Below are 7,383 nucleotides of genomic sequence, written 5' to 3' on the forward strand. Positions count from 1 at the left end.
CCTCTTGGGCCTCCCTCTCTCCCCGCATATCCCACCCCTCTAGGTCATCACAGAGACTGATCTGACCTCCCTGTGCTATATAGCATGTTCCCTCTAGCTATCTATTTTACACATGGTACTGTACATAATATGTAAATCCTAATCTCCCAATTTATCCCACCCTCCCCTTCCCCCACTGTGTCAATATGTCCGTTCTCTATGTCTACATCTCTATTCCTGCCCTGCAAATAGGTTCATCTGTAACGTTTTTCTAGATTCCACATATATGCATTAATATACAATATTTGTTTTTCTCTTTCTGACTTACTTCACCCTGTATGACACTCTCTAGGTCCATCCACATCTCTACAAATGACCCAATTTCATTCCTTTTTATGGCTGAGTAATATTCCATTGTATATATGTACCACATCTTCTTTATCCATTCCTCTGTCATTGGACATTGAGGTTGTTTCCATGTCCTGGCTATTGTAAATAGTGCTGCAATGAACATTTTGGTACATGACTCTTTTTGAATTATGGTTTTCTCAGGGTATATGCCCAGTAGTGGGATTGCTGGGTCATATGGTAGTTCTATTTTTAGTTTTTTAAGGAACCTCCACACTGTTCTCCATAGTGGCTATATCAATTTACATTCCCACCAACAGTGCAAGAGGGTTCCCTTCTCTCCACACCCTCTCCAGTATTTTTTGTTTGTAGATTTTCTGATGATGCCCATTCTAACTGGTGTGAGGTGATACCTCATTGTAGTTTTGATTTGCATTTCTCTAATAATTAGTGATGTTGAGCATCCTGTCATGTGCCTCTTGCCCATCTGTATGTCTTCTTTGGTGAAATGTCTATTTAGGTCTCCCACCCATTTACTTCTTAAGAGGAAAGGCAGAGAAAAATATGTAGTTCTTGAAAGCATACGACTTCATGGAACTATATAAATGTGAGGGTAGAAACTTGCTGAAAACCAAGGGAGAACAAGACAAATGACATGAATAATGGGATGTATGATTTGCTTTTCTGTGGATGGAAAGAGTTGGGTTTTGATAGAAGACAACATCTTCATAGAGGAACTTCAAACAGGCGGCTCTGTTGGATATTGGTTTGCTTCAAACAGTGTCTGAGAAATTCCTGAATGGTTTTGTCCACAAGGTCTTCTCTCAGAAATCAGAACAACAGGTTAGGGCAACCTCTACTGTGTATCTTTGTATTTAATTCTGATTTTGCAAAAAAAAATAGTGCAATGGAAGCGATGGGCTCCTTAGAACGTTGCACTATTTGTGTCTTGACAATCACAGAAGAAATCATAGACTTACTAAGATATAGACCCCAAATAACACTCAGCAAAAGTCTGAAAAAAAGAAAAAGGGATGATTCCAGAAATTTCAGAGAAAAGTAAATCCTGATGTTGAAGATCAGTGAAGTGGGTCCTCTGTGCACCAGGGCTGTACTTGCTGGTGCAGAAAGCATTCCTGAGAGAATAGTTCCAGAACAATGTGTGGTTTATCCCTCTGTCGACTAAAAAAATATATTCACAACCTAAAAGTTGACAGGGATGTTTTATTCGGTGGGAATTTTTAGGACTTCAAGCCTGGGAGGCAGCATCTCAAGTAACCCTGAGAGAACTGCTCTGAGGAGGTGAGGGGAAAGCCAGGATACATACAGGAGTTTCTGCAACAGAGGGCAGGTAGTAGGAACAAAAGATTACTGTTAATATAAACAAATGAGATATCCCAAGTTAAGAAATGTAGCGCTTTCTCTGTACGGGACGATTTAAGGGTCTGGGCTCACTGAAATCATTCCTTTGATCTGCACCTCAGCTCTCTGGGGCCAATGTTTTCACATCCTGAGTTTCCGCATGGCTCACCGCAGGGAGTGGCTGCAGTCTGATGGCTGCTAGATGGCAGGTATTCTTTTCCTTCCTGAGTTCCCTCAGGGCTCACCGGCTCACTTTGGAGGGCTGCAATCGCTGATGACTGTGAAGTCCTTTGTTTAATGATGTGGCAGGAGATATTCCATTTCTTACCTCTTAGGAAGTATTGCATCACTAACTCATGCAAGGTCATTTTAGTATCTGTTGCTGAATAGCAACCTCTCCAAAATCCAAGGCTTAAAACTATGCTGAATTCATTTTGCTTGTGAGTCTGCAGTGTGAGGGTTGACAGAGCAGCTCAGGGGCCTCAGCTGGCTCTGGGCAGAGGCTGGAGGCTGGAGCCCCCTCTGCTTCCCTGGGTCGTACGTGTCCTGGTACATCTGCTTGTGGGCTGGAGCAGCCTCACCTGGAGCTGCTGGGGGCACATCACAGGGACAGTCCGCTTGGCTGTTAGTTTCTGCACAGCTCGGAGGCTGTATTTCAAGGAGGAGGGTCCCAGGAGCAGAGGGAGAGATGGGGACGCCACGGGGCCTCCTGTGACCTGCAGGCACAGAGCAGCATCAGTTCCGCCTCATGCTGTGGTTTGAAGTGAGTTGCTTGGACCCGCTCAGATTTAGGGGAGGCGCATCAGACTCCTTCCAATGAGAAGACAGAGAACATGCGGGCGTGTTTTAAAGCCAATACAGATGCTTTGAAAAATTTAAGACCGTGAAAGCTGTTTCACTTCACATTTTCTGATTGTCTTGCGCAAGGTACTTTTTCTCAGGTGACACTCATTAACATCTTGTGACAAGTCTATTCTTAAAAAACCAGACTGGAGATGCTTTTGAGGACGAACTTCCTGCAAGTCCATAGTATTAATCTGCATTTACTTGGGCAGCAGAACCTCAAAGACTGGGATCAGAGTCACCTTCAGTGTATTTCTAAGAAAAGCTTAGCCACCCAGACGTCTGAAATGATATTTGCATTTCCCCATCCTATAAACAAACAGGCCAGTAACTAAACAACTTCACCTTTTTTCTTTTCCCTTCCTTAATTTAGTGCTCATTCGTCTTTTTGCTGTTAGTAAACCTCCAAGATGATTGAGCCAAGGGGACACAGACACACATACCAGTGGTACCGTGATCTGTCGATAGAAAATGAGATTTATTGGGTAAAACTTACCAGCAGAGAAGCTTTAAATCATTCATGGGTCTTCCACTCTCTCCTTAGTCTGTGAATAGACATATTTAGGCCAGAGAGAGCTGGATTGGACACACCACGCAAAGGACCACAGAAGAGAGCCCTGACCCAGAAATATTTCATGTCTCTGTATGTAAAGAAAAAAAAAAAAAAAACACCATGCATACTTGACTATGTTGCATGTTAGTAAATACTTTGAAAAAGGTACATAGCACAGGACATTTACCCATTAAGCATTTATTAACACTCCCAGGCAGAGGTGGCTTCCTCCTTTGTACTTCCATAATATTTTGAATAATTTCCTGTATATTCAGAGCCATTTTCTTATTTAATCTTACTCCTACCTTTATCTTCAAATTCTATACTGGCTCTTTTTTTCCCCAACATAAATGTATTTCAAGACTATCATATTTAAATAACAATGACATATCTAAAACATAAATGTTCTGCTTACCATGAAGCTCTTTTGCTTGAAAAGCTATGTGTATTGTGCAGATTTTGTGATGTCAGATTCACGACCATCGTAACTTTTCTTTCATGGCGCCGTGGAAACCCCTCCTCCCAGGTCCTCAGAAATGTCCTGCTTGGGGAACGCAAGGGCTGCTTTCCAAGTTCTCATGGCCTGCCGTTCCTGTTGCCTTTGGCAAGGGGTGACCACACTCCCTGCTCCCTCTGCCTTCTGTCCAGCTGGTCCCAACCTGCCAATGTCAACGTACAGCTTACCCAATATCTCTGCCATTTAAGAAGGCTCATATCTCAGGAAGTGCTGCTCTCACGCTGCTAGTTTTTCCAACCATAGCTCCTGAAATCTGGGAGTCTCTCTTGATGCCGAAAGCTTGGCCTCTGTGCGCTGGTGCTGAATCGAATCTCAGACAGAGCGTTGGGTGAAGTAGAAAAGAAGAGCTTTATTGCTTTGCCAGGAAGAGGGGGACACGTTAGGCTCGTGCCCTCGAAACTGTGTGTCCCAACCCGGGAGGATTGGGTGAGGGGTTTTATAGCAATGGTCCAAGGGCAGTGTTGCTGATAAGGATCAGGGTGTGTGTAGGGCCTGCGCTCCTTTAATCTGGCCTCAGGTGGTCTCCTCCCTTGTCTCTGCATCCCCTCCCTTCCCTGATCAGCAACTGTTCGAATCTGTCCTTTGGGACTCAGGGAAGGCCATGGAGTCTGTTCCCTACAAACAAGAAACGGGACAGAAAGGCTTCTGTGCCCGGGAGCCCACAGGGTCCTGCTAGGTTTCAGTTTCTCTCACCAAGTACGATCAAGTCTTCACCTATACTCTCTTAAATGCTTTTTCTCGTTGCTTCCTTTCTATTAAGTCAGGGCATCACTATTTCCTCCGTGGATTATTACAAATGCTTCCAATACCTTGCTGCCTTCAGACTAGCTCCCTTGAAACTGTTCACCCCACTGGTGCTGGAGTGGAAATCTCTACCTGCCTAAAATCACGCCTTTCTGCTGCCATCCTGACAAATTTGTGGTTTCCAGGGCTCTACGATCCTTCTTCTGTTTTACATGTTGCTCCATTGCTCGGGCTGTTTTTTCCCTCTTCACTGATAAGCTCCCTGCCCTTGATGATGTGGGTTAGAAACCACATCCTCTGAGAGCCCCTCCCTGTACCCCTCGCTTCTGTCTGATTTTGATGCACTGATAGTACATCTCCACATTATCATCTTGAGACATTTCAACTGTTTATTTCATGGATTCCCCATAGACAGATTCCATGCTTCTTAGTTTTCTAACCATAGAGCCTGGATCATAGCCCACACCCGATAAAAGTGGGTTTGCTCAATAAAAGAATATGGCCACAGGAGTACCTGTCCCATTTCAGTGTAATTATTTGTAAGTCAGCCTCAATTAATTGAATTCAATGTATAAGAACCATAATTCATATGTTCTTTTATTTATGATCCTAGTACCTGGACCACAGTAGCACTATTTAAACATATGTTGAATAAATGACAGGGGACAAATCTGAGAAGAATGGCATTAACAACTTTTCCTTGTTATGAAAATCTGGGTAAATAAGATCTAGAGGATTCCAGCACAGCACTAGCCCTGTAATCGTGCAAAACACCATCCTTTAACTGTTTGAGAAGATAGCCATTACTTTTATTCCTACGCATGCCTGTTTCATTGGTTCACTTTTTCTGCACTATTTTAGCAATGTCATGGTGGATTTACCAATAAATCACAAGAAATTTATGGATTGCTTTTGGCTCACTTAACCAAGTTCTTTGTACGGGTACCTCAAAAAGAATGAAAGAGAGTAATCAAATCAATGTACATTTGAGTGAACTTCTGAAAAAGTACTGCGGAATTGCTCTATCACCAATCAGAAAGATTTGCTTTTGAAAAATACTGTAAGTAAGCCTACCAAGGGCAGTATAAATAAAGAGCTTGATGTAAAACTTGCTGGGATGTTTTAGGCACCATAATGGACACTCTTTAAAACTGAGAATGGCTCTAACCACAAACATATTTTCTTTTAGTAAAAATGGTAATAAAATGGTATGCCATTTTATTAAAATTATATTTTTATATTGCCACCCATATAGAGAGAAAGACAAATCTTTTAAATGGAACTCGTGTCCATGGTGGCTGTCTTAATTCTCTGTTTCTATGCCCCAAGTTGGCAGTCAATAAATTTTCAGACTGTTTACTACTTTACAAAGGAAATCCCCATTACACCTAAAATCTGGTACAGATCTAAAATCTAAAAGTGTGACACAGAGAATTCAGTCCTGGAGGACAGAGCTTTTCCTGTGTTTTTCTCCTAATGCGTCCTCAGTATCCAGAACAGTGTGTGGCACTTACTAGGCACACAGTAAATATTTTTTTGAATCACAAAGTCTGGTTTGAATAGAGACGACCATCTGACTTGAGGACCATCTACACTACCGCCATTGTCAAGGAGGAAATATAACTAAAAATGTATATGCATTTCCCTTCCTATTGTCTATAAATCACTCATACCTCCATTGAGACCATATTCACATCCTCTGGTAGAGACTGTTAAATGACCAGCCTATCAATTTAACAAATTTTCAGTCTATCACAAAAAAATCTATTAAGGTCTCATAGAATTTGAAAAAATTTAATAATCACACCATTTTTTTATAACCTTAATCCTTTTTTTTTTTTTTGCCATACACGGGCCTCTCACTGTTGTGGCCTCTCCCGTCGCGGAGCACAGGCTCTGGACGCACAGGCTCAGCGGCCATGGCTCATGGGTCTAGCCGCTCCGCGGCATGTGGGATCTTCCCGGACCGGGGCACGAACTCGTGTCCCCTGCATCAGCAGGCCGACTCCCAACCACTGCGCCACCAGGGAAGCCCCAACCTTAATACTTTTAATAACCACAAACATCTTGGGACATCACAGTATTTTCTCATTCTCAAAAGATGTGATCTGGGGCTTCCCTGGTGGCACAGTGGTTAAGAATTCACCTCCCAACGCAGGGGACATGGGTTCGAGCCCTGGTCTGGGAAGATCCCACATGCCACGGAGCAACTAAGCCCGTGTGCCACAACTACTGACCCTGCGCTCTAGAGCCCATGAGCCACAACTACTGAGCCTGCATGCCACAACTACTGAAGCCTGCGCTCCTAGAGCCCGTGCTGCGCAACAAGAGAAGCCACCGCAAGGAGAAGCTTGTGCACCACATCGAAGAGTAGCCCCCGCTCAGCACAACTAGAGGAAGCCCACATGCGGCAACGAAGACCCAACGCAGCCAAAAATAAATAAATAAATTTATTTTAAAAAAAGATGTGATGTAATGAGTATTTTGGAGGGATGAGGCCTAGTTCATTAACTAGCTACAGATGCACATGCTCACATCCTGCAGGGCTGCCCTGCTCCTCTTTGGGATGCATGACACTCATTCTGGCAGAGATTAGTGGGATCTGTAAACAGTCCCTCATTGTGCAGAAAACCTGCTGTGATCATGCCTGTACTTGCTCTCCTGCGTCCTTAGAGGTTACCAGGGTCCACGGCTCCCCAGCTGCACCAGGTCTTAGCTGCTAGCTCTTCCCTCTAGAATGTCTTTTTCCTTCACTTGCTCATCCAGCTCACTCCCTTGGGTCACTCAGGTCTCCGGCCAAGTGGCCAAGCATCAGATCCTTGAGAAGGTCTCACCTGGTTGGCATATCCCTCCCCACTGCTGCTCTGTTCTGTCCCAGCGCTTACTGCTACATGAATGCATTGCTTTCTTGATTTTACTCCCTAATGTTAGAATGTAAGCACCATGAGGGCAGAAACTTTCTCAGTTATTTTTGGTGCTACATCCTGGATAGTAACTAGCACAGAGGAGGCACTCTATCCATATATATTTTTTTAAA

The sequence above is a fragment of the Tursiops truncatus genome, chromosome 6 (assembly GCF_011762595.2).
Source record: "Tursiops truncatus isolate mTurTru1 chromosome 6, mTurTru1.mat.Y, whole genome shotgun sequence".
Taxonomy (NCBI): domain Eukaryota; kingdom Metazoa; phylum Chordata; class Mammalia; order Artiodactyla; family Delphinidae; genus Tursiops; species Tursiops truncatus.